Below are 26,310 nucleotides of genomic sequence, written 5' to 3'. Positions count from 1 at the left end.
GGGATTCTAAGAAGGAATAAATACAATGAATGTGGCAGGGCCACCCTATCAGCCATCTACCTCTCTACTAGTACATGAAGCTGTATCTTGCAAAAGTCACTGTGCTCTAGGGTCTTGTTGTAATATAGACTATTTCAGCTTAGAGTATTACCTGTCTGGTAGAGGATTTAAAAAGCAGGGAAGAAATAAGTCTCCCTACCTCAAAGCTAGCCCCAAGCTTTAAACATACTATACAAGTTCCTTAAATATTTGCTAGATTATAAATTGTGCCTGTAGACCTGCTGGGATGTGTTGGTAGATAAGAAAGGAACATTTAGTGCAGCACAAGGGATATAGTTAATAATATTTATGGTGACAGACAATAACTAGACCTATTGAGGTGATCATTTTGTAATAGATAAAAATATCAAATCCCTATGTGGCATATGTGGAACTCATACAATATTATATGTCAATTATAATTCAATTAAAAATAAATATTAAAAAAAGGAGTATTTACCACCTTTCCCCTCGGTTAGGCAAGCACAGGCTTCTTGGTTCAACTCCTGTAAACTTCGGAGCTGTGAGACTCTTCAGAGAAGCAACCCGTTAAGTGGCCTTAATTTTCAAAGCCTGAGGCAGAAAGCCACCACGGAGACACATAAGTCAGAACGGATTCTTCTCAAGGAAAATCTATCCACAGATTGAGGTTTCCTCACAGGAGGTTGGTTTGTTTTTCCCAAAAAGGAGAAGAGAGTTCTCAGCACATCCCCTGCAAAGGGCCAGGCTAGCAGTTTCTCCAAACTCCTGTGGCTGTCAAGGGCAGGTGGCCCACTGGGCAGCAGCAGCCACTGTCGGCCTTGCTCCCCACATCTCTGCTCTTGGAGGCCAGCCAGCACTCGATCCTGGACGAGAAGGGCCTCTGCCTTAATCTGGAACTGGACAGGATCCATGGCCTCAAACTGAACGTTTTTGTTCTGTTTGTGTTCTTTACAGTATACAGACAGAAGGCTCCAACCAACACCATCCTCAAATGCCAAAATAAAATGCTCACCCAGCCAAACCATCTCTGCTGAGGCTAGCTCAAGGAGATGACAAAACCTTGTTAAAATACAGGAAGGGGATAGGAAGGAAGTGGAATAAACTTTCCTTGCCTGGATTGAAAATCTGTTAATAGGACAGATACATGCCAAGTACAGAGTCATTTGAAGGTGTTTCTCTTTCCTGGGAAGGTGAATTTGAGAAACCAGAAAAGAAAGAAGGGATGAGGAACTCCAGTTGAAGTCTAGAAATTCAGGTGTCTTGAAATGTAGGAAGGCTTAAAACACCTGCTACTCCTGGGCCTTCCAGAAGCATTCAAGGTACTTAAGAAGACAGCCATGCCCATTACCAAAGATGATTCCATGTGGAAATGTTCTCATGCTGTTGGTGTTAGAGGGAGGGAGACAGTAAATCTGGCTGAGGGAGGGTGTCATGAAAGTGAACTGGATGAACTCACTCTTGAAGGGTAATTAAGATTTCCAGGTGGTCACTGGCCTCCAGTGGAGGGCATGTCAGACTTCCACCCTCTGGAAGTCTGAGAGGCCAAGGCATGTTTCTGGAATTCCTAGTGACATAGAAATATAGAATTATAGGGTACTCAAGTCAGGTCTTCAATAAGAAAAGTAGGGATGACTTCAGTTAAAAAGTATGTAGAAAATAGTGCTAAGGAGATGGAAGGAGATGAAGAGGCATTGACAGAGCAGAGAGAAAAGAGAGATCCTGCTCTGTGGACTCCAGCTGTAACAGTGGCTTAGGGTTTAGCAAAATGGCTATATAACTTGGTCTCAGGCTCTTGAGTCATCCACTGCATTAGTGTCTGTAACAAACTACCCCAAACTTAGTGGTTTAAATATTAGAAATCTAGGGGTGCCTGGGTGGCTCAGTCGGTTAAGCGGCTGACTTCGGCTCAGGTCATGATCTCTCAGTTCGTGAGTTCGAGCCCCGCGTCGGGCTCTGTGCTGACAGCTCAGAGCCTGGAGCCTGTTTCGGATTCTGTGTCTCCCTCTCTCTGACCCTCCCCCATTCATGCTCTGTCTCTCTCTGTCTCAAAAATAAAATAAAAACGTTAAAAAAAAAAACTTTAAATATCAGAAATCTATTGTCTCACAGTTGTGGAGGCTAGGAGTCCAAGATCAGAGTGTTGGCAAAATTAGTTCCTTCTCAGGCCTATGAGGAAGAATTGGCTGCATCTCTCTGTCTTAGCTCCTGGTGGTTTGCTGGCGATCTTTGGTGTTCCTTGGTTTGTAGATGCATCACCTCGTTCTCTGCCTCCATTTTTAGATGGCAGTTCCTCTGTGTCTGTGCATTTGTCTCTGCCTAACTGTCCCTCTTTTATAAGGACATAGTCATATTGGATCTGGCCCACCCTAATAACCTCACCTAAGATTAGTTACCTCTTTAAAGACCCTCTCCCCAAATAAGGTCACATTCACAGGTACTGGAAGTTAGGACCCCAACATCTTTTCAGGGGGGCGCAATTCAACCTATCACATCCAGCTAGGTTTGAATCCCAACTTGGCCACTTTACTGGCTGTGTGGTTTTACGAAAATTACTAGCTGTGTGGTCTTGCAAGGACTGCTTAATATCCCTTAGCCCCAGTAACCTGTTTTAAATGGGACAAAGAGCACCCTTTGTGCAAGTTTTGGACAAAGTAACGGCTTAATAAGCATCAGTGGTTACCACTGCAGGCACTAGAGGACTATGTATGGAAGTCAGGCCCTGGCATCACTTCTATTTCAGGAATGTAGACAAAGGGACCACTGACAGATCCTTATTTTACTCATTTCTTTCCTCCCCCACCCCTGGTGCCTGGAATCTTGGAGGCTCAATAAATATTTTCTGCAGATTATGACTCTATAACTCAACTTCATTTTAATTTCGAGCTACTGTCCTTGCAGGGCGACAGAAACCAAAACTCTGCCAATTTGGAGTTTCCCTCTCCATTTTCCTGGGATTGTGGCTAAATTGCAGTGAATTGCATCATGCCAGGCCTTGAAGTAGAAGCATGGGAACTGGTTCCTATTTCACTGGTCTACTGTCCCAGTGTCCTGGTTGGTCCTCAGGCAGCAGTCACCACAGGCCTTGTTCCCATTTGAACGCTGCCAGAGGTCTGTGGGGCTCTCCACCACCTGCATGCTGCACCAGGACATGGGTCCCTTCTGTTGCCTCCATACTAGCCTGGAATAGAGTCTGTCTGAGGCTTCATGTCTGCAGCCACTCCCTCATGGGGTCTCCTTGTTTCCTCCAGGGCTCTGACAGTGAAGGAGGTAGAGTACCTCCTTTCAGAGGACCTGCCCAAAGCTTTCCCCTCCCCATGCCAGCCCCTCATTCTGAGACCATCCTACCTCGACTCTTATTAACATGCCCCTCTGCCTCCCCAAACCCAACTAGATTGGAGGGATCTTTTATCTTCAGTATTCCCCAGACATTTTGGGTATACCCCAAGCCTCTCCATTCCCTTAAAGACTCAAGTTTTGGGAAGCAATGCCAGGAAGAGGCCTGTGGGCTCTTTATGCCTTCTTCACAGTGCCTCCCCAAACCCTTCCCCAGACCAGTCTTTTGCCTCCAAGGGGAAATATACCAGAAAAGGGAAAAAAAAGTTAATATTTAAAAAATATTATTCCAGCTTGTTTCGGTAAATAAATAAATGAATACATGGCACTGGCCCAAGGTGCTTGATCCTGAACCAGTTTCATGAAAAACCTCTCTCCTGAATTTCCACGAACACCTTTGTGCCTGTCAGAAGGGCTTAGAGCCCCCACACCTTTCCTACCAGAAGTCTGAGCTCAGGGTCAAAGCTTCTATGGCATCTAGGTGCTGCCTGTCCACCTGCCCCGCGTGGAATCACAGGTTTCTTCCCCTGTGCTCTCAGCATGGCTGGTGGTTCTAATGAATACTTAGCACTTAGCCCTGCTGCCCGACATTATTACAGTTAATATTTTACATGGCTGACCTCCTTACTGCCTGGAACCAGTTCTTACTCAATCTGTGCAGCAAAGGGAAAGCTTTGCCACCTTCTACCCAGTGACCCTGGGTGACTTACCTAAGCCTCTCCAAGCCTCATTTTCCTCATAAGTAAAATGGGGGTAAGAACACCCACCTGTAGGTTGCTCTGTGGATTAAGTAACGTGGCCCAAGTAAAGAACTGAGCCCGTGGCCTGACAGCGGGTGGCTGTTGCTGTGCATGACTGAGGCTGTGGCTGGCTCTACCAGGCTCTCCCGAGCCTCATCGGTACAGAGAGGGGCGGTCATGCTAACAATGTCACCACAGCTGAAGGAACCCTGCCTGTGGATTCACCCAACAGAAGAGCACTCACTAAAACCCACGTTTGTGTAAACTACCCCATATTAAGATCAGGGTTCATCCATTCAGTAGCTAAGCACTTAGACACATCAACTATGAGCCTGGTATTTTCATACACCTGAAAAAAAGGGGCTCCACAGGGAGAAAGACAAGGATAGAATAATACCAAATGGGCTAAAACGACATGGTTTAAAGTACCAAGGGATCATGGAGGGAAATAATCTGTCTGCTTATGGTCATTTATTTACTACCTTCATAACCACCTGTGTTTCCAGAAAGGATCTAAGGAAGCCTGGGAGAAATAAGGAAATTTGCCCAAGAGGCCATCTGTGAGCTCAGGCCCTAAAGACTATCACTAGGCACAGCAGTGAGGACAGACGCTCCCTGGTCCAGGGGTCAACCTGTGCAAGGGCCTGGCCATGTGGACACACCAGTCCCAACACGCCACTTTGCCCAGGAAGGACACAGAGTGCTCGTTCCCAGATATCCACATGCCTTACTCTTTCACCTCTTGCAGGTTTCGCTGTCTCAACAAGACCTTCCCTAACTACCAGCGGTAAGCTGAAGCCAGCTACCGCCAGCTCGCGAGAGTAGACGGTGAAATTTTCAGGAAATCTGCAAGCCAGTTAGTATATACAATCATTAATGTGAGTCAAATTACATAAACTTACAATTGAATTAACTGTATTAGACATCAAGGTTCAAGATACCCAAAGCTATCCCTTCTTAATTATTTTACATTTTACCAGTTTATATACTCAGTTATTTATGTGTATGGTGCCCATAAGGTAGAAATACTATGTAATGTTGTGCTACTATGTGCACTTCCTCCTAATTTCTTATTTAATGACCTCACATTCATAGTTTACAATCTTCCATGGCACCACTGAAATTGGCCACTACTACAGAATTGGGACATTTCTGCCCCCAGAAAGCCAGTTAGGCAACATTTACCAGTACACTACTGCTAGCCACCTTCCCCCTTCCCACCACTGGCCCCACGTACCTGATTGATTTTTACAACAGAACCTATTGCTTTCTATCACGTTGCCCAATTTTTCAGTATCATCCTTTCCTGAGCCATCACAGAATATAAGCTCCATGAGGGCAAGGATTTTTTTTCTGTTAGGTCCTTCATGCATCCCCACACCCACAAGAGTGCCTGGCACCTCGCTGGCTCTCAGTAAATCTGTCTTGAACTAATATTGGTGAATGCTGGATTCTGAGTAAGACCGTGGAGGCAGTGGCCCCTCCCCACCACCTTGCCTTAGCCCAGCTGCATCTTCTGACACACAGGCTGACCTGACTTGAGGCCTCTCTTTTTCTCCCTCCTTTTCTCTGTCTCTGCAGTCTCCCTGCTGTCTGCAGCCTGAGGAAATTCTTGAGTAAATGTGTTCCTCGTGGGGTCCTTGGGTGGCTCATTCGGTTAGGCGTCCAGCTCCTGATTTCAGCTCGGGGCATGGTCTTGCGGTTCGTGAGAACAAGGCCTGCGTTGGTCTCTGCACTGACAGTATGGAGCCTGCTTGGGATTTTCTCTCCTCCTCTCTCTCTGCCCCTCCCCTGTTCCCATGAGCTTGCTCTCTCTCTCAAAATAAATAAACATTTTTTTTTTAAATGTGTGCCTTGAGAACCCAAGTCAGGGGAATTCTCTTTACCTTGCCAGACTTAGTCACAGGCCAAAAGTATTCAGCACATGTCTCTTACGTTCCCGAGACCAGTGCTATGGCACCTCTAAGGCAGTGGGTTTCAAGTGGCCCAGACCAGTAGCACCAGAAGGACTTTGCTAGAAATGCAAATTCTCAGACTCTGCCCCAGTCATACTGAATCAGGAATTCTGGGGATGTGAATTCTGGCTGCTGTAACAAAATACCCATAGTCTGAGTAGCTTATTAACAATAGAAAAGTGTTTCTCACAATTCTGGAGGCTGGAAGTCAGAAATCAGGGTGGCAGCACGGTTGGGGGAGGGGCCTCTTCTGGGTTGCAGATTTCGTGTTTATCCTTACATGGTGAAAAGGGCTTGGGAGCTCTGTGGGGTCTCATTTTTATAAGAGCACAAATTCCATTTATGAAGACTCTGGTCTCATGACCTAATTACTTCCCAAAGTCTCTACCTCTTAATACCAGCACACTGGGGGTTAGATTCCAACACATATGCTTTATGGGGATACATTCAGACCCCAGCAGAGGGCCAGCAATCTGTGTTTCTGAAATGCCAGTGCAGGAGATTCTGAGGTATGCTGAAGTCTAAGAACCACTGATCTAAGGCAGTGGTTCTCAAATGGGGCTATGTTTTCATCTCCCCTCTCCTCCCCCAGTCCCTCCAAGGAGACAGTAGGCAGTGGCTGGAGACAGTTTTGGTTATCACAGCTGAGAGACTGGTACTCCTGGCGTCTTGTGAGCAGAGGCCTGGGATACTGCTAACCTCTTACAACGTATGTGGCGGCCCCCGTACAAAAGAATTATGTGGCTGAAAGGTCAAGGGTACTGAGGTGAGTGACCTTACCACTCTAAGGTAGCCTCACTCCCCCACATCCACCCAGCCCTCCCTTCCTTCTTTTCTGTAAGATTTTCTCAGCACCTCACAGCTGTTAATAACTGACATGCCAACCTTTAACAGTCAACTGTGAGGAAGACAGAGGAGACTGCGGACTTGCTTCAGGATTCCCTGCGCTGAGGAACACAGACACTTCAACTGACCTTTACAGCCCAGTGTGGTAAATGTTAGCATTGGGGAAATATGAAAGAGGTTATTAAACCCAGGCTTGGAACATCAGGGAGGACTTCCTGGAGAAAGTAGCTTTGGTGTTAAGACTTCAGGCAGAGGAAGACTGAATCGGAGAAGGGTGTATGGGGGATAGCTTTTATTATGGAGCACTTTCTGTGTTTGGATCACTATGCTGAGTATTTTACTATCTCATTTAATCCCTGAAATGCTTTCCGAGGTTTATACTATTGCTATTTCCATTTTATAGCTGGGGCCACTGAAGCCTAGGTATATTAATAACTTGCCTAAAGCCACACAGCTAAGAAATGTTGAAGCAGGGCTTTGAACCCAGGTCTGTAGATTCCAAAGCCAGACAGGAAGGGATTGCTACTTACAGAGGACAAAAGGGTAGACTGGGAAGTTTTTTTAAACACACTTAACCCTTGTGTTATGAGCTGATTTATGTCCCCCCAGAATTCATATGTTGAGGTCCCAACCTCCAGTACCTCAGAATGTGTCTGTACTTGGAGAGAAGGTCTTTCAAGAGGTGATTAAGCTAAAATGTGGCCATCAGGGTGGGTCCCAATCCAATATGATGGATGTCCTTACAAGAAAACGAAATTTGGACACAGAAAGAGATATCAGGGATGTGCATACACAGGAAAGACCACGTGAAGACACAGTGAGAAGGCAGCCATGCGCAAATGAAGAAGGCGGGCTTCAGAAAAAGCCAAACCTGCTGAGCACCTTGATCTTGGACTTCTAGCCTGCAGAGCTGTGAGAAAATGAATTTCTGTTCTTTAGGACCCCTCATCTGTGGTATTTTGTTATGGCAACCCTAACAATCAAACTGTCTGGTACGTTGTTTCGATGGTGGGAAAGTTTGAAAGGCATATTAGCTATGTTTTGTTTTCTCTGCTGTAAAATAGAAGAGAATGAGAAATCTAGGTCTCCGGCCTCCCCTCCCCACGACGACATGCAACTCCAGCTTCAGGGGCATCCGCTGAGCCAAAGCCACTGGGAGACAGTTCTCTTTCCTGGCTTTTGCAAGAGCCAAATTCACTGAGATTTACACAGTACATCCTAGAAGGGAAGGAGAGATGGGAGGGCCTTAAGCGGTAGAGGTGGAATCTCTGAGGTGAAGAGGTGATAGAAATATGACGGTGCCACCAAGCGGGACCCAAACCTCATTTCCTTACAGAACCACAGGGAATGATCATTGCCCAGCCAGGCAACATTTGGCCAATGTTACTGACCCGGGATACTGTGCAACAGAGCACTGGCACCTCAAGGCATAGATCATGGACATCTTGGCACCTGCCAGTGTGGATCCAAGACTGCAGGCAGGGACTGCTAAGAAGTTTTTCTGTACTATGGACCCTAGAACTGATACCGCTTCTGTAGGATGTGGGTGCCTTTAGTACCAATAAAAGTTGAGACAAATCTCCCATTAGCCCAGAGAGACGGACCCAACGTAGACTGAGCTGAACTTAAAGGTAAGAAGAAATGTGATATTTTTTGCACATCCACACTTGTGCATTAAGATTCAAACGGACCACGCTTTATTTTCAAAACTGGGATACAGAAAAGCAGGCAGAAGCCAGTTCAAGGCCAACTGAAATCACTTCTGTCAGCAGGGGAGACAGTGAATGCAGGAGGAGTAAGCTACCCTGTGTTTTCTTCTGGCTCTGCCGCTGTCTCTTGGCTCTGTTTTGTCTCCTGACTAGACCTAATTATGCTTGTCATCTGCATCAGAAGGATGGGGCTAAGATTAACAGGTTAATGTGGGTAAAAGCTCTTGGAGCTCAGTAGATGAAAGGAGATCTAATTAGCAAGGCCAGCAATGACCGCAGGCAGGCCAGTCAGGGCGGACTCCGCCCTTTGTACTCACCAAAGAGCTACTTATAGCTCCTGGGAGGGGCCTCTGCAAATTCCACCCAAGCCTTCAGCACTGAGAGAAGAACCTTCCACGTTTTCTCCTTGCCCTAGGATTTTGTGATTCTTCGTGGGTGGAGCAAAACGTGCACTCCTCTGAACAACTGAGGAAAAGGATCAACTCTCATTTCTTTTTTCTCAAGGCAGGGTGATCTACACAAATAGGGGTTAATGATGCACAGGGAGGCAAGCAGAGCATAGAGGTCAAGTGAGTTCAGCCGTGGCAAGAGATGGATGAAGGTTCAAATCCTAACTGCCATTTACTGATATGAGAATCGAGGCAAAACACTCAATACCCTTGAGACTCTGGTTCTTCCTTTGTTCACATGAGGATAATACTTCCTACCTCCAAGTTCTAAGGCTTAGATTGTTCATGCTGGACGCCAAAAGCACATGTTTTAATTAACACTAATCAATAATAGTAGCGCCTGCTACATAATAGCTGCTTGAAAAATTGGTTGGATTGAACTCTTTCATCCGACAAATACTGACTTATCTACTGTAGGCCAGGGAAAATGGGTGTTGCACACCCTGGGTATACAGTGATGAACCACAGACACAGTTCTGTCCTCACAGAGCTAATGTGTCTATCAGATGACAGCCTCTCTCAGCTCTCAAATTTTCCCTCCATGTTGTCCTTCTACTCCTAAAAGGCGTCACTTGAGAACTTTTTTTAAATAAAAAAAAAACCCTAAAACCTGTTCACAGGTTTCTTTTCCTAAAAGAAAAAGGCTGTTGATTCCACTCTAAGAGTTAAAGGAGATTATTAGTTTGGGGTACCCAGATGAGCCAAGAATTTTAAATGCCAGACTCAGTCTTTTAACCTTTTCCCTTTAGCTCTGTGGCGTATTCCCCAGAGTTGAGTTGCTATTTTACCTGTTATATAAATGGCAGCCTGGCAGGAGTAGAACTGGGGGGAAGAGACTGTAAGAAAGACTGGTTCTCATTGGCCCTTCTCCTTCCGGGCACTCACTTATCACACCTCCCCTGACACTGGTTGGTGTAAATATTTAGTTAATGGCTGTGCCCCACACTGCACAGTGACCTACAGGAGGACAGGGACCCCGATGCTGTGTCCTGGTTGAACCTCCAGGCTGGCGCTGCCCTCTCTGCGTGTGCTGTGGCAGGCAGCCTTCCCTGGAATTACCCTGCAGCCACCCTGAGAAGTGGCGCTCTGATCGCGCACCTTTTGTGCATATGGAATAGGAGGCACAGCAGGGTTCATGACTTGCTGCAATTCTACAGCTAGTGAGCTGCAGAGCCACGCCTCAGACCATACAGTCAGGCTCCAGAGTCCTCACGCTCACCCCTTCCACCATGCTGACAGATACTTGACAGATATTTGGAGGGTAGGGATAGGGAGGGGACAGGCTGGCTGGACAGATGGGTGCTTGGGTGCAGCAGGGGCCACATTCCAGGTCTGTGGGCTTCAGCTGCTGAGCTCCAGAACTGCCCCAAGAAGAGAATATGGTGCAGGCTGGTCTCTCTACGGATGAGCTGGATCACCTTGGGCAAGTTACTTCCTATTTTAAGCCTCAGCTTGCTCTTCTGCAAAATGGTGATTTAAAAGAAACAAACCAGTAAATCAAAACCACGGTAAGATAGCACTTCACGCCAATTAGGATGGCTACTCCTTTTAAAAAAGAAAAGAGAAACAAAATAACAAGTGTTGGCAAGGATGTGAAGAAGTTGGAACCCTTGTGCAGTGTCAGTGGGAATGTAAAGTGGCACAGCCAACTGTGGAAAAGAATTTGGTGATTGTGCCAAAAAACTAAAATAGAAATACCATACGAACCAGCAATTCCACATCCGGGTATATACCCAAAAAAGCTGAAAGTAGAGTTTCAAAAAAGGTATCAGTACACCTATATGTTCGTAGCAGCATTGTTTATAAGACCACAGGTGGAAGTAACCCAAGTGTCCATCAAAGATGAACAGATCAGCAGCATATGATATATACATACACCAGAATATTATACAGCCTTGAAAAGGAAGGACACATGCTGCAACATGGATGAAACTTGAGGATAGTATGCAAAGTGAAATAAGGCAGTCACAAAAGGACAAAGACGACATGATCCCACTCATATGATGTGCCTAGAGTAGTCAAATTTGCAGCGACAGAAAGTAGGAGGGTATTTGCCAGGGGCTGGGGTGGGGGAAGACCAAACGAGTTATTGCTAGGCGGATACAGAGTTTCAATTCTGCAACAGGAAGTGGGTTCGGGACATTCACAACAATGTGGATGTACTTGAGGCTACTGAACTGTGTACTTAAAAATGGTCAAGTGGGTAGATTTAATGTTACGTATTTTACCACAATTTTTAAAATTAGTAAATTAAAAAGAATTTCTTAACAGGAGTGTTGTGAGGGTCAAATGGGATACAGTCTGGCACATGAACTGTAGGGAGTTAAGGGGTTAATGGCCCAACTATCTTAGGATCTCCTTCAGACTTTGCACTTTATTTATTTTTTTAAAATATGAAATTTATTGTCAAATTGGTTTCCATACAACACCCAGTGCTCATCCCAACAGGTGCCCTCCTCAATGCCCATCACCCACCCTCCTCTCCCTCCCACCCCCCCATCAACCCTCAGTCTGTTCTCAGTTTTTAAGAGTCTCTTATGCTTTGGCTCCCTCCCTCTCTAACCTCTTTTTTTTTTTTCTTCCCCTCCCCCACGGTCTTCTGTTAAGTTTCTCAGGATCCACCTAAGAGTGAAAACATATAGTATCTGTCTTTCTCTGCATGACTCATTTCACTTAGCATAATACTCTCCAGTTCCGTCCACATTGCTACAAATGGCCAGATTTCATTCTTTCTCATTGCCCTGTAGTACTCCATTGTGTATATAAACCACAATTTCTTTATCCATTCATCAGTTGATGGACATTTAGGCTCTTTCCATAATTTGGCTATTGTTGAGAGTGCTGCTATAAACATTGGGGTACAAGTGCCCCTATGCATCAGCACTCCTGTAGCCCTTGGGTCAATTCCTAGCACTGCTATTGCTGGGTCATAGGGTAGGTCTATTTTTAATTTTCTGAGGAACCTCCACACTGTTTTTCCAGAGTGGCTGCACCAGTTTGCATTCCCACCAACAGTGCAAGAGGGTTCCCGTTTCTCCACATCCTCTCCAGCATCTATAGTCCCCTGATTTGTTCATTTTAGCTACTCTGACCGGCGTGAGGCGGTATCTGAGTGTGGTTTTGATTTGTATTTCCCTGATGAGGAACAACGTTGAGCATCTTTTCATGTTGGCCATCTGGTGTCTTCTTTGGAGAAGTGTCTATTCCAGACTTTGCACTTTAAAAGGTTTCTATACCTTTAGCCCTAAAGAAGTGATGAGTACTACAAGACTTTTATCCTGTGTGGCAGGCCACACAGAGAGGTTTATTGTTGGTGGTAGTTTTTTTTTTTTTAAAAGCAGGGAAGACTTTGGGTGCAATTGCCAACTTCAAAGCAGATACCTCTTACCACCGACAGCCCACAGGCCCAGGGAGTGTTTGGAACTAGCCTCCAGGCAGGGTAGGGTTAGAACAGAGCCTTACGGGGTGAGGTCCCATTTTTATGTCTCTGCCAGACACTGGTGCCAGTTTGCTACCAGCTGCCGGCATCTTTGATGCTGCCAATAAAAGGTTCAGGAATGCTCACCAAGCCAGAAATGCCAGGCCTCCACCCCGGTCAGCGCCCAACACAGCCATCTGCACTAACTCTCTGAACTGTCTGCAGAGCAGGAACAACAGATTCCAGGAGCGGAGCCCTGGTGTTTTGCATATTTAATCTCCACAACAATCTAATAGGGTGAGTGTGGTGATATCCACGTTTTCGGTTGGAAAACTGAAGTTCAGAGAGGTAAAGTGACTTGCCCAAACTGGTGAGTGGAAGGAACTAGATTCGGACGTAGGTCTGTCCGGGGCTGCTCTCCATTTCATCACGCTACGTTGGAACTGAACGGATGACAGGCTGACAGACTGACTGACTGACAACTGTGGGGATTGTGATTTCCAAATGCCTTTCACCGGAGGATTTCAAAGCGGTTTTCAAGAATTCAACAGTAATTTGTTGAATCTCTCCCCTGCAGACATCACAGGGTACTGGATTTGTACAGTCAGACATAGTCATCTTTGTCCTTAGGGAGCTGACAGCCCGTTGGGGAGCAAAATGTGTGATAAGAGCAATAGCTCACATAAGCTGACCTCCTGGGCTAGCTTTCACAGGAGCTGTTTTATTTAAGCATACCAAACTAATAGCCTGTGAAAGAGATACTATCACAAGAAGTCCATTTTTCAGATGAGAGGATAGGCTTAGGTGGGTGGAAAAACTTACCTATGGTACTAGACCTCATCACTGCTCACTGTGTTGTCCTCGGACCTTCCTGCTTGTCAGCGGTCTGCTAACAAAAGAAGCACAGAAATAGCGTACCCGTGTTTTGCAGTAACTCGACAGAACAATGTTATGTTTGTTGAATATTCTCGTATATCGTTATGCTCATTTCTTTTACTTCATCTCATTTTTAACAAATTCTATTTTATTTTACAAGAGTATTGGTCTGCAGCAGATCAGGGGTGGGGGCTAGGGGTGGATCCCTGGTCCTTGGCCACAGATAGATAGCTGGGGAAGCATTGACCCAGCTTGGGATTTGACCTGGGAGTCTAACTTCAGAGCCCGTGCTTGTCCTCAGGGTGGAAAAACAGCTGCTGCCCCTCCAGGCACCCCACGTGCATTCCAAGGAGGAAGACGGGAAGACAAAGGGCAACAGGGACATGCCAGCTAAGCCACATGCTTCCTTGGGGTTTGGCAGTCATGCCAAGTTTGTTCCCTAACGCACAGCCTTTGTTCTCGGTATTTTCTCTTCTGCCGATAACCAAATGGCTTGCCCCTTCATTCCATGCAGCTCTGCATCAGAATGTCACCTCCTAAGGGAAGAGGCAGTTTCTTCCCCTTGTCTAAAATAGCGCCATTGTCCTTTTCCTACTAAGCTCTGTGCCATTCAGTGTAGCAGCCACTAACCGCTCGTGCCCGTCGGGCACTTGAAATGTGGTCGGTCCAAATTGAGGCGTGATGGCCGTGTCACATACACAGTGGATTCAAAGACTTAGTTTGAGAGAAAAGAATGTAAAATATCTCATTAACAAATTTTATATTTACTACCTGCTAAAATGACAATGTGATGGGTATGTTGCATTACTTCAAATAAAATATACCATTGAAATGAATTTCACCCATTTTTCTTTACTCTTTTAAATGGGGCTACTAGGAAATTTGATGTGACTTTCATTACATTTCTGTTGGACAGAGCTATTCTAGCCCCTGGCATTGCTTTATTCTCCCTCATGAGAACGATCACCACCAGACATTGGAGGATATATTTATGTTTTATTTATCATTAGCCTCTACCGTTGGAATGTTAACTCCACAATGTCAGGGACTTTATTTCCTGTTCCCCACTGCCTAGAACCGTGCCTGGCATAAAACAGGCATTCCAAAACCTTTAGGAATGGATGAATAAGTGAACAAAATCAACCAGAGAGTCTCTCGGTATCATTCCGTATGTCTGACAATTCACTTAAAAATATGTTTTTGTAAAAACTGGGATGCATGTTTGCATATTAACTTTAATCTCTACTACCCTCAAGGTAGTTAGACAATATTCATAGTGCCCTACTTCACAATCCATACTCTAGAGATTGCTTAAGCTTTTCAAATATAGAAACCTATACCAGGTGCTCGTTAATTAGCATTAGAAATGTCAAAAATAATTATTTGTTGCCAAGTAAAGAGCAGTGCTCCAGGTAGCATAGCTAGAGAGACCATAAAGCTCAACTTGCTTGCAGAGAGCTAGATAGAAAAATCGGCAAATTTGGTAGCATTGTACCTCAGAGCAGTTCTCGAGGACCCGTGCCTCCCTCTTGGTGTAGGACTTTTATGCTTGGTCCCTCTACCTGGTGGGTTGGAGAGGACCTTTCTACAGGATGCATATGGGATTTTCCCCCTCCTCTCTCTTACACTTAGGAACTGACCATGGATTTTGTGCCTAAATTGCTAATACAAGTCTGGCAGAATTTGGTCCAAAATGTGCTTTCATATGTAATAGCACATCCCCAGGTGGCAAGATGAGTGGAATGGGATGTGTGCCCTCATTCCCATCCCATCTTCTGTGATAGCTGGAGGCTGCTGATATTTAGGAAAAGAAACTGGCAGTTGTTAAACCAAGAGACTGGCTTAGGCCTATTAGTGAGAGACAGACTTTTCATCCAGATGCTGCTCCTTAGTTATGATTCATCTTCAAGCTCTCCCTCCCTCCGAGTAACAGAGCCCTGACGCTGGCTCAGACAGTCTGCACTTTGGCTCAGTGTTTCTGGTCTCTTCCACACCTGTTACAACAAGCTACGGCCAGGGTGGCAGACAGCACCTCCACAGCGTCAGAGGTCAGGGCGAGTTGCTCAATCTAAGATAAAATTTCAGAGACAACTGACATTCTCACAGCCAGGCCTCTGGAATTAGCTCTGGGCCTTTATTCCCCCTTTCGGGGACAGAGAACTTCAGCTTGTAGAAACTCTGGTAGGCCCTACTTCAGATCCCCAGCCCAGGGGCTACTGCCCTTGGCCAGCCCCGGGCATTGCAGACAGGCGGTTTGTCCACACACATACCAAGCATCTTCTGTGGGCTGAAGAAACATGTTTCTCACATGCATACACAACATTTTCTATGCTGATAGACAAATAAAATTCATTTTGCTTGTGTTGCCACCTTCACAGAAACTTGGTGTCCATATCTGAATCCATAGATCCTAAAGACGCAAATGCTCTCCCTCAGGGTCACCATACTTAGAGGCTGGATATAATAAGCAGAGCTTATTATAAATTTCTGAGCTGGAAGAAAGTCCAGAGAGCACCAGGATCAGTGACTTTCAAATTCTGGGAGGCCAACATCTTCTTTTTCTAACTAAAATGCAATTTTAAAAAGAGAGACAGTGATAAAACCCCAGAGGTCTCCTTACACAAGCATGCACACAGCGGCTGGCTCACCCCAAGCCTACCCTGGCAGGTCTGAGCTGATCCGCTTCTCAGTCACTTGTGTTCCACACACGGCTCCAAGCCCTGGACCTCTTCAGCCTGGGCCTCACCACCCCTCCTTCTGGAGGGGTCGTCTATTCATTCTGTTATCCAACAAACATTTACGCTCACCTACTGTGTGCCAGGCCCTGAGAAGAGATTGGTACGTGAGCCTGCAAGGTTGGTCACACAAGTGCACGGTGGTAGTGTGGCGGGGAAGGCCACACAACTAGAAGTGGAGCCTGTGCCCCTCAAGGGGGCTGGGGAAAGCTTTCTGCAGGAAATGATGTCTTGGGTGACCCCAGAAGGTAAGCGGGTAGAGAAAAGGGTGGGACCAGGGTCAGAAAGATGGTGAATTCCTGGCTAGGGAATCTCGCACAGAGGGAAAAATTACAACTAGCCCACGTGACAAAGATCTAAGTGCTTCTGCAGGTATACGGTTGTCTAAGGTAGGTGCTGTCATTTGCCCTATCGTGCAGGTGAGAAAACTAAGGCACGGAGCAGTTAAATAACTTGCTCAAGGCCACAGATCTAGAAAGTGGTATAGCCAGGATTTGGGTCCAGATTGTCTACAACCAGAGTCTTTGTGCGTAACCACTGTGCTGTGCTGCCTGAGATATCAGAAAAGCAGAAAAACCCAACTTGACCAGATTCCTTTTGATGTGGCTGGCTCAGAGGTATGGCTGAGGAGGTAGGAGATCTCCTTACACATGCCAACTTTGTTCATGGCGCTGAGGAGTCTGGGCTTGTTGAAGGGTTTTACACAGAGATGTAAAATGAACAGATTTCACTAAATTTTCTGCTACCAAGCCAGATTCTTATGAGATCACCCACACTACTCTCATAATTTCCCACCTCCTTGTTCACCTCAGTCACCTCCAGAAGGTCAAGGCCCACTCTTAAGTCACCCACTGTCACCCCAACCCTTAGCTCCATGGTGCTCTGCACATCTATTAACCTGACCAAGCGTCACCCTGCCCACATTTTCAGCAGCCTCCCAGCCAATATCTTTACCCCTTCTTAGAATGTTCCCCTGAACTCTTGCCCTGACTAGTGCCTGAATTTGTCCTAGAAGTTTTGCTTCCATTGTTGCTACTTGAAAGTAGGTTGGCGTTTTCCCCTTCACACCCTGCCCATGCCACACAACCAGGAGACGGGATGGGTGTGTACCTTGCTTCCTATGGCCACTTCCAAACGATTTTACTTCCTTTCCCTTCCACTCTCTTCCTTGGAAGTTCATTTCATCAGACCTCCCCCTCGCTTCTGGGTCGCTGCCCTCTCCTGTCCACTCTGTCTCACCCCTTCCACTGATGACCTATAGCATATTCTCATTCCCTTGCATCACCATCATGCTTGGTCACTTCATAACACAGAGGGCCATCCATCTGATACCCAGGCTGCTCAACCGTCACCCCTCTCACGCTAAAGGCACCTTCCTCCATCCTACCTAGCTCTCCTCCTCCTTGGTCATATCAAGTTGTAAACTGCACTAAATGCACCGCCTCTGAAACTTCAACTTCAAATGTCCTAGCCTCTATGTTCCCAGCTCACTTTCTCTGGTCCAGTAAATTTTCAACCTGTGGAGACCTCCAGTGATTCTTAATCCTACCACTTTGTCGTCAGGCCTCACAATCCCCACTCACCTTGGATTCACATGGACTCACAGTTCTTTCCTATAGTCTAGACTCCCTCCACCAAGCTCACCTGCCAAGCTCCAACTTTCCATCACTCGCCTGCACTTGAGCCTCTACCTGTTCTCACTGAAGCCGCTGATGATGAGGATGGGATTCCTTTTATATCTATGGTGCAAATCTCCAGTGGGCAATCTCCACCAACTGGCAAACACTTCTCTAGTATCTTCACTTCCCACCCTCTCCGGAACTATTGTTCACATCTCCTTTCTCCTCAAAATTCCTACACCACTCCTTCCCTCGCTCAGTGGATGGCCTTGACTTGTAGTTCACTGAGACAAAAGAGAAACGATCACATAGAGACTGCCACACCTTCTCTCTGACAAAACTTCCAACTTAACCCAGCCTGTGCCCGCATTCCTCCTCTTTCTGTAGAGGGCATGTCCTGCTCAGGTCAGCCCCAGCCCCAGCCCCTCTTCATGCCCAGATGGAATCCCCTCTTGCCTTGTTTTGGACAGTGCTTCTCTAGGTATCTGTCTTTCCTGCATCAATTTCTTCCTTTCCACTGGATCGTTCCATTTGTCCTCCTTCCCTTTCCATAGAGGGTCAAAAATCAAGGCTCTCAAAAATGAAACCAAAACAAACTTCTTAGCCCCACGTTCCCCTAAGGCTATTGGTCTACAGGTCTACTCTCCACCACTACAAAACATCTTAGAAGTGGTTATCTACTGCAGCTGTCTGCCCTTCCCTCTTCTCTTCCCCACCCACACCTTCTGAGCTTCTGCCTCCCCATTTTGTTAAGACGGCTCTTGGCAAAGTGGCTACTGACCTTCAGATGACGAACCCAATGGTCTCTTTGCTGTGCTTACTAGAACTGTGCAATAGCATTGCACTCAGCTAACCAGACTCTCCTTTCCAAAAGACTTTTTTTTTCTTTCTTTCTTTTGGTTTCTGTGACACCAAACTCCCCTGGTTTTACCACTACCTCACTGGCAGCTCCTTCGTCATTTCCTTTGCTGGAGTCCTCCTCTTTGACTTCAAATATTAGAGGTCTTTTCTATATTCTTTCTCCCCCTTGGTGATCTAATTCAATCCCACAGCTCATGTACCAATTTAAGGCTATGTTTCTTGAATCTAAATCTCCAGCTGTGCACTTCTCGGCAGATTTCGAGACTTAACATCTCCAACCACTTCCTGACACCTTCATGAGGGGAACAAATAGACCTTTCGAATGTAATGTGGTCATAGCCCTGCTTTTCCTTTCCCTGTCACCCTGAACTTCATCGGGCTTCCCAAACCTGGTCAATGACACCGCCACCCACTTAGTTGTTCAAACAAAAAAAAAACCCCTAGGATTATCTTGATTTCCTCCTCTCCTTTGTCCCCATCAGCTATTGCTCTTTGCTTTCTCTTCCAAAATACTCCCGGTATTCATCCGCTTCTCGCCTCCTCTGCTATTGCCACCCCCAAGTCCCAGCATCTTTCAGCTTGACTCCTGCCAAAAAGCTCCTACTCAGACTCTCTGATTCCTCTCCTGCCCCTTCCCCGATGATCCATTCTTCACACCCCTGTCAGAATGACCTTTTTGAAAAGTAAAGCATAATATGTCACTTAAATCGTCCAAAATGATCTCAGCTGACTTGGAATAAAATCCACACTTCTTGTCCCAGCTCACAGAGTCCTTCAGGACCTGTTCTCTGCCTACTCTCCCTCTTGTTAGCTCTGCACCACTCAGCGACCTTTTTGGTGCTTCGGATTCAAAAGGTTGTTCCAGCCTTGGGACCCTAGCTTTGTCTCCACTCTGCCTAGAATGCTCTTTCTCTAGATGTTTGCATGCATGGATCCTTCTCAAGCATCAGCTGAAGCACAGCATCCTCAGAGAGGCCTTTCCTCATCATCCAACCTAAAGAATCACTCCACTACCATCACCACCACATACACATGTGATCACACTCTCTTGTTATATTTTCTTCAAAACTGGTGAAGAAAAAATACCACCTGGCATTTTCATATTTATTTGTTTGCTTATTTAGTGTCTGTCTGCCTCCTTCCCCTATACCTTTGCAACCCGTACACATACACTCTAGACTGTAATCTATGCTTTTTCCTGTTCGCCAGCCTAGAAGAGTAACTGATACTCAAAAACATACTGGATGAATTAGAAACTATGGATTCTACATTCCAAAGTCTAGAATCTGTCCCTATAGCTAGATGTATTGTGAGAGCAAGCATGAGCAATCAAGAGAAAGATTTTCAGATGAAATATAAAAAGGCCTTTCAAATAATTAGAACTATAAATGGATTGAGCTCTTCTAAATTTTTAATGTTTATTTATTTTTGAGAGAGAGAGACAGCGTGAGCAGAGGAGGGGCAGAGAAAGAGGGAGCCACAGAATAAAAAAAAATTTTTTTTTAATGTTTGGATTGAGCTCTTCTAGAAAGAGGGAAAGGCTCAAGGAACTATTATGCAGTACCTTTATTATTTAGTACCTATTTAGTCTCATTCTCACAACAACCCTGCAAGGAAGGTATGTATCATTATGTACCCCATTTACTTATGGAGAAACAGGTTCAAAGGTGTTAAGTAACTGGCCCAGGGTCACACAGTAGGAAGCAGGATCTGAATTAGGGATGTTTATTCCAGATCCCATGCTTTTAACCGCCACACTAACCTGGCCCCCCTACTTTGCTCCTCAAGCCTCAGGGTCCTCAACTGTAAAATGATGGCAAGGACATGCTTCAGAGGCTGTCACGAGAATTGCAGGAGATAATGCACTTAGAAGAGCTTAGCCAGTGTCTTGCACACAAAGTGTACCTATTACCTGTCCATTACTAGTAGTATCAGTATTGCCCAGTATCACAGTTAGTGAATGGGAGAGCTAAGACATGAAAACAGGCCTGGCCAACTCCAGAGCCTATGATTTTCCCATGGAGTTGGGTGGGAACTAGGCAGATGTGCTATAGAAGGAAAGGTACTCAAGGACAGATGATCCTCACAGTCCCTCCTGACTGAGAGGGTATAGTCCCTGCCTTTATCTTTATGGGCCAACAGTAATCAGAGTTAGGCTGGATAGGGAAGGTGGTCCTTCATCCCGCTCTATTTCTGAGTGGCCACGGCATGATGGAAGCCCAGGCAAGGTCACTTAGCGTGATGCTCATTAGTCAAACCAAGATGAGTGTGCATACCTCCCCATACTGCCTAGGGTGAACAGGCAAGTCCCTTCATCTCCTGAGGCTGTGGTTCCTTCATCTACAAAATGGGGATAATAACGGGACTTACTCTCAAACATGGTACGGATTAAAGGTGTTAATACATATATACTACCTATTACTGTGTCTACAGAGCCTTGCAAAGGCTAAGAGGGCCTTCTCTAAGTAGCGGTTATGGTAATTATTCTTACCTGGGAATCCAGGGTGAGCAGTGCATTGTTTAAGGACCCAGGGAAGCCATGTTTGTGTAGAATTCACTTCCTATTGTTGGACCTGTTGGATTTGTAATCAGCAGATTAGAATGTGCTCACGTTGTATGAGGGCCAGGATGTGAGAGGGGACTGATCCCTGTGCAGAACACATAATGAGGCAAACAAGTTATACTGTTCCTGTTTTTGAGCTGCAGGGAAAGACCAAGGGCTATTTTTAGTCATGGAAGGTTTGGGTTCTGGGGAGGGCACCAGGCCGTGTTTGTTACATTACGTTTTAACATAACACAGAGTAAGCTGGCTGAAGGGAACTGTTTCAGGTTGTTTTTATTAATCAAAGAGTGTTGTTTTTATTCCAAGTTGAGATGTTCAGACTTAACAGGCAGCAAGCAAACACTACCCGATACACACAGATTTATCCTAATAAAAATAAATCCTTTGTTCTGTCAAGTTTCCATGAGCTATCCTAAAAACAGGAAAGAAATGTCATAAATATAGCATTGCCTTCACTTGAGTAAGTTGCTCTTTCAGAGCAAAAATATTTTGTGATTATATTATTGTATATCTCACACAAGTGAACTGTGGAAGAACGTTTTCTGATTCAAAAACAAAATGCAAGCAAAACCTACACAGAGCATTTTTTTTTTTTTAGCTCTTTCAGGTGCAGACAAGACACTTAAATTTCTCCTGAGATGGCAGCAAGCACAAAATGTCAACGATGGGGAATGACAGTAGGTACAGATCATCTGGGTTTAGGAAATTAGAAGCAAAATGCATATTGCTGGGATGTAATAAATACTGTCCTCCAAAATCAGACCCAACGAAATCACTTAAGACATAATAGCTGAGTGCCTAGGATGGCCCTGACACTGGAGATGCAAAAGGGAACAAGATAGACTCCCTTGCCCCAAGGGGGCTTGCAGATCAGAAGGGAAAACAGATAAGAAAACAGTGTGACAGGTGCTCTGACAGAGCAAATACCCTACTAGACCAACTCAACAAGACCCAAGTTGCTTAATATACCTGAACTTCAATTGCTTCATCTCAGAAATGAGGCTAAGAATTTCTATTAAAGATGGCACGTGAAACATGAGCACATACAGTCATAACCCAAATCTCCCATGGTCTCTTTCTCACACTCCAAGCTATAAGAATAATCTAAAAAAGAGAAAGGCATGGTGCCCACAAATAGAGTTCCAACCTCAGAGAGAGGCACAAGGCAGGCCCAGGCCGATGGCGAAGGGATCTTGGGACAACAGTGCTAGCCCAGGCATGGAGGCCGCCTGTCCAGATCAGAGCCAGGCAGAAGGCCCCCAGGGAGATTGCTTCAAAAAGATGAAATTGATAGAACATCAAGTGTTTTTGAAAACATTTAGAAAAGCTTTATGCAACTGTGGACAGTTTTGAGGCTGAATTGGAGGTAAGTACACAGAAAATGAAGCAAGCTTAAAATACAAGAAAATGATTACCAGGGAAATAAAAAAATGTGGAGGAAAAGTGAAAAATCAAGTGTGCTAGATGACACAGCTATGAAAATGCTGACCTGGCTAAAAGGAAGCGGAATCTATACTGGGAAGGCGGGAGAACAGGGAGAAAGTATGTGTATATGTTGTACGTGGGACAGGGGTAGATGTCAGAGCCAAATCCTCATCTTCTAGTGGTAGGGAATCAAGAGATCGTGCCTAAACCCGAGAAATCAGAGTAGCAATATAGGTATGTTGGTGAGAGAGGTGGAGTAAAGAGAGTAAATAAAGTGCTGAAATGGTTGCTGCTGGACCATGGGAAGCTGCACTATGGACATTTGGGGAAACAATGGGAAACAGGAAGATAGTTACCGTCTTTCATATCAAAGCATCTTCTGATTGTTTAACTACATGCACATATAACTTTGATAAACATAGACCTAACTTGAAATAATAGCTACACAAGAACAGAAAGTGCTGGAATTTCTCTCTGTGTTTGTTAACAAATATAAAAGTCATGGGCACAACACATGAAACCTTTTCTGAGAAGGAGCTGCCATCACATGCTGTGCCAGGCTGGCTGGCTCTTCATATTATTTCTCAGATTTTCAAAGTTGGCTTGTTGATAAAACATCCTTTGCTTAAAAATGAGAGGGAGGATAATAACAGCATTTACCCCCATAACGCGGTTGAGACAGTCAAATGAGAAAAGGCATTTATTTAGCATGGTGCTCTGTAAACACTGGCAAGTTGTGTTGTCTGTTCTCTTCCTCTGTTGTAATCATGCAATTACCCCCAGGTGACGCCCTTAGGATGCCAGAGAGAAGGGGCCTGCTCTCTTCTTCTAGCACTGTCTTAGCTGTGGCTGCTGTAAGAGAATACCATGGACTGCATGGCTTAAGCAACAAATCTCTATTTCTCACAATTCTGGAGGCTAGAAGTAAGAGATCAAGGTGCCAGCATGCCTGGGCTCTCAGTGAAGGCTGTCTTTTGGGTTTACAGACTGCTGGCCATTGTATCCTTACATGCTGTGGTGAGAGAGGGAAGGAGGGAGGCAGGGAGGGGTGGTGCTCCTGTGTTTCTTCTATGAGGGCACTAATCCCATCATGAGGGGTCTTACTCTCATGATCTAATTACCTCCCCCAAGCCCCATCTCCAGATACCATCACACTGGGGATTAGGATTTCAACATATGAATTGTGGGGGGCACAAACATTCAGCCCATGGCAACCACCATACTGGCTGGATAGCTGGGATATCACATTAGGGGCTGAGCCATCTGGAGCCATGCCAGCAAGGGCCGTCCTTCAGGTTAGTGAAACAATAAGATCGAAGGACACATGACCTGCCGCCTCACCCCCCAGTCTTGTCTCTTAGAGGAGAAAGGAATATACTTTGATCTTGTCTGCGCCGCAGGCAGTGTCTTATATTCTAACCAATACTCCTCTTAGTTTCATTAATACTACTACTCCTAGTGGTAGTTGTAGTTGCAGCAGCAATTAGTAACAGCAGTCATTTATGGTGTGTTGAAGAACAGCACCTATCTCAGACCTGGGCACCTGAAGTCCTGACACACACACAGGATTGAAGGAGCGATTAGGCATTCAGCCAAGGTAAAGGGCAAGAATGTTCTGGGCAGAGAAAACAGCACAGACACCAGCACTGGAAGGGGATACACACGCGGAGTTTGGGGAACAGAAAGAGTTGGGGATAGAGGAGGGAAGGAAGTTGCAAGAAGTGAGGCTGGTGACGTAAGCAATGTCAAGGCCTTAGAGGTCATGTTAAGGGGTTTTGACTTTCATTCAGGGGCAATGGAGAACCAGTGAAGGGAAGATGCTGTGACTTGATTTTTAACTAAGAGTGTTTGTGGGATGGTGAATGGACTGGAGATGGGAGAATAGAACCAAAGAGGCCGATAAGGAAGCTGTTTCAGTAATCAAAGCAAGATATCAAAGGGGCCTGCACTGTGGTAGGGGTTGTGGGGATGGACACAAGAAGACAGATTTGGACAGATTCAAATAACCGGGGGTAGAATCAATTGATTCAACATGAAGGCAGAGGGAGAAGTGGGCGTTGTGGAGTAGGCCCAGATTTCTGGCTATTACCCTGGAAGGATGACTGAACCATTCTTGGAGGCAGAGAACAGAGGAGGAAGAGTGGGTTTGAGGAGGAACATGGAAGATGCTGATCTCAGTTCAGACACACTCAGTTGGTGGAACCTGCAAAAAACATCCAAATGTTCAAGTTCAGGGGTCAACTAGATATTATTCATGTGAGCATCTGGGAATACGTATGGATTTGTACTCAACCCAGAATGAGTCTTTTCAAAGCATTTCGAAAAAGTGAATTAGGCACACTTCTGAATAGCCACATTAGGTTAGTGATAAGGGAATACACACTTATAGCAGAGGAAATGGAGCCCAGAAAGATCCAAAACCTACAGTCAGGGAAGTTAGAGGGTTAGTCCCTTAGGTGTGCTAAAAATTAAATTCAATTAATAGCTAGACCATACAGCTAAGCACAACATAAAACCCTAGATCTTTGCAAAACCGCTAACCTATACAGTTAATCCTCTAAGTCAATCATTTTCTCACCAAACCATAACCGAGAACCGAGAGGTGCTTTGTGTAGTCCCGGGAGTTGCAAACATATGAGGCTAACAAGGCAAATTCTCACCTGAATGATTTCTTATATTGAAGAGGTTATTTTAATTGGGCAAGACAGAAAGTCAACAAATAACAACAACCTAGAAAATGTCAGGTAGTGAAGGATAAATACTATGGCCAGGTGGGAAGGACTGAGAGTGACAGGGGAGATACTTTAAATTGGATAATCAAGAAAGACCTCTCTGAGGATGTGTTGTGAATATCAAGAAGATCCAGCCACGCAAAAAGGAAAGAAAAAAAAATCTGGGAGATCATTCCAGGAGGGACTTGTCAGAGCAGACATCCTAAGGCAAGACTGAGTTTCATGTGGAAATGCAGTGGGAGGCCTGTGTGGTCAGGTGGGGTGAGCCAGGGGGAAGAGCCACAGAAGATGGGGTCTGAGAGGTTGGTGAGGGCCCAGAGCAGGCGGTCTTACAGGTCAGAGCTGGGATTTTATTCCAAGTGTGATGGGGACCCATTGAAGGCTTTTAGTAGGAGAGTAGCCTTCGTGCATATTCACACACCCAATCCCTCTGGCTGTGGCCTGGAGGGTGGACTGGGCCCCGGGGAGCAGGGATGAGGACCCACATCCCCCTCCTGCTCAGGCTCACTTCTGTGCTCCCATCACCTCATCACAGCCTCTTCCTCAAAAGAGCCAGGAGAGGTGGGGGTTATCACGCCCAGTTTTCACGGAGGATCCTATTATCATCTTCTACAAAGACAAGCGCAGTTGGGGGCATGTCGCTGTCCCTTTAATAATGTTTGATGTTTGATTAATAAGTTAAACAACCCATTGATTCCATGTATTCAAAGACTCAGACAAACCAATTAAAAGGCCTAAAAACAAAGCCCAGACATAGCAGCTGTTTGCCAGCCCTGGTCAGTTGCTTGACCGAGAAAGCTTGTCAAGCTCAATCAACAGGGTGAAGCTAAGACTTCACAATGACACAAGAGTTCCCCAAGTCTGCCATTGTTCTCTCTTACTAATGTTAATCTGCATCTCTGCACCTCCAGGAATCTGGAGGAAAACAAAACATTTTTTGTCAAACCTGGTGTTTTCAAGTCTTTAGTCATTCATCATCATCCAGCCTCACTAGGAGCACCCCCAGGCTTGGGTGTGGATCAGCAGGG

At 45.5% G+C, this 26,310-nt stretch overlaps 2 long non-coding RNA genes across 2 annotated transcripts in view; one reads left to right on the top strand and one right to left on the bottom strand.

Moving 5' to 3' along the window:
• The window catches only part of LOC128313887 (uncharacterized), a 54,180-nt gene extending 32,705 nt beyond the window's left edge, over positions 1 to 21,475 (bottom strand). The window contains exons 1-2 of the long non-coding RNA XR_008294938.1: positions 21,054 to 21,475; positions 13,294 to 13,360 (exon numbers count right to left, since the gene is read on the bottom strand). This is a non-coding gene — a long non-coding RNA (uncharacterized LOC128313887). The remainder of the gene's footprint in view (positions 1 to 13,293; positions 13,361 to 21,053) is intronic.
• LOC113599089 (uncharacterized) lies at positions 4,846 to 25,490 on the top strand. Its single transcript, XR_003419822.2, has 5 exons — positions 4,846 to 4,972; positions 6,642 to 6,815; positions 6,944 to 7,887; positions 8,232 to 21,806; positions 25,408 to 25,490. It is a non-coding gene; the product is annotated as an uncharacterized LOC113599089 (long non-coding RNA).
• The last annotated feature ends 820 nt before the right edge of the window (positions 25,491 to 26,310 follow it).

The sequence above is a fragment of the Acinonyx jubatus genome, chromosome C1 (assembly GCF_027475565.1).
Source record: "Acinonyx jubatus isolate Ajub_Pintada_27869175 chromosome C1, VMU_Ajub_asm_v1.0, whole genome shotgun sequence".
In the NCBI taxonomy this organism is placed as follows: domain Eukaryota; kingdom Metazoa; phylum Chordata; class Mammalia; order Carnivora; family Felidae; genus Acinonyx; species Acinonyx jubatus.
This window is presented reverse-complemented; position numbering and strand designations above follow the sequence as displayed.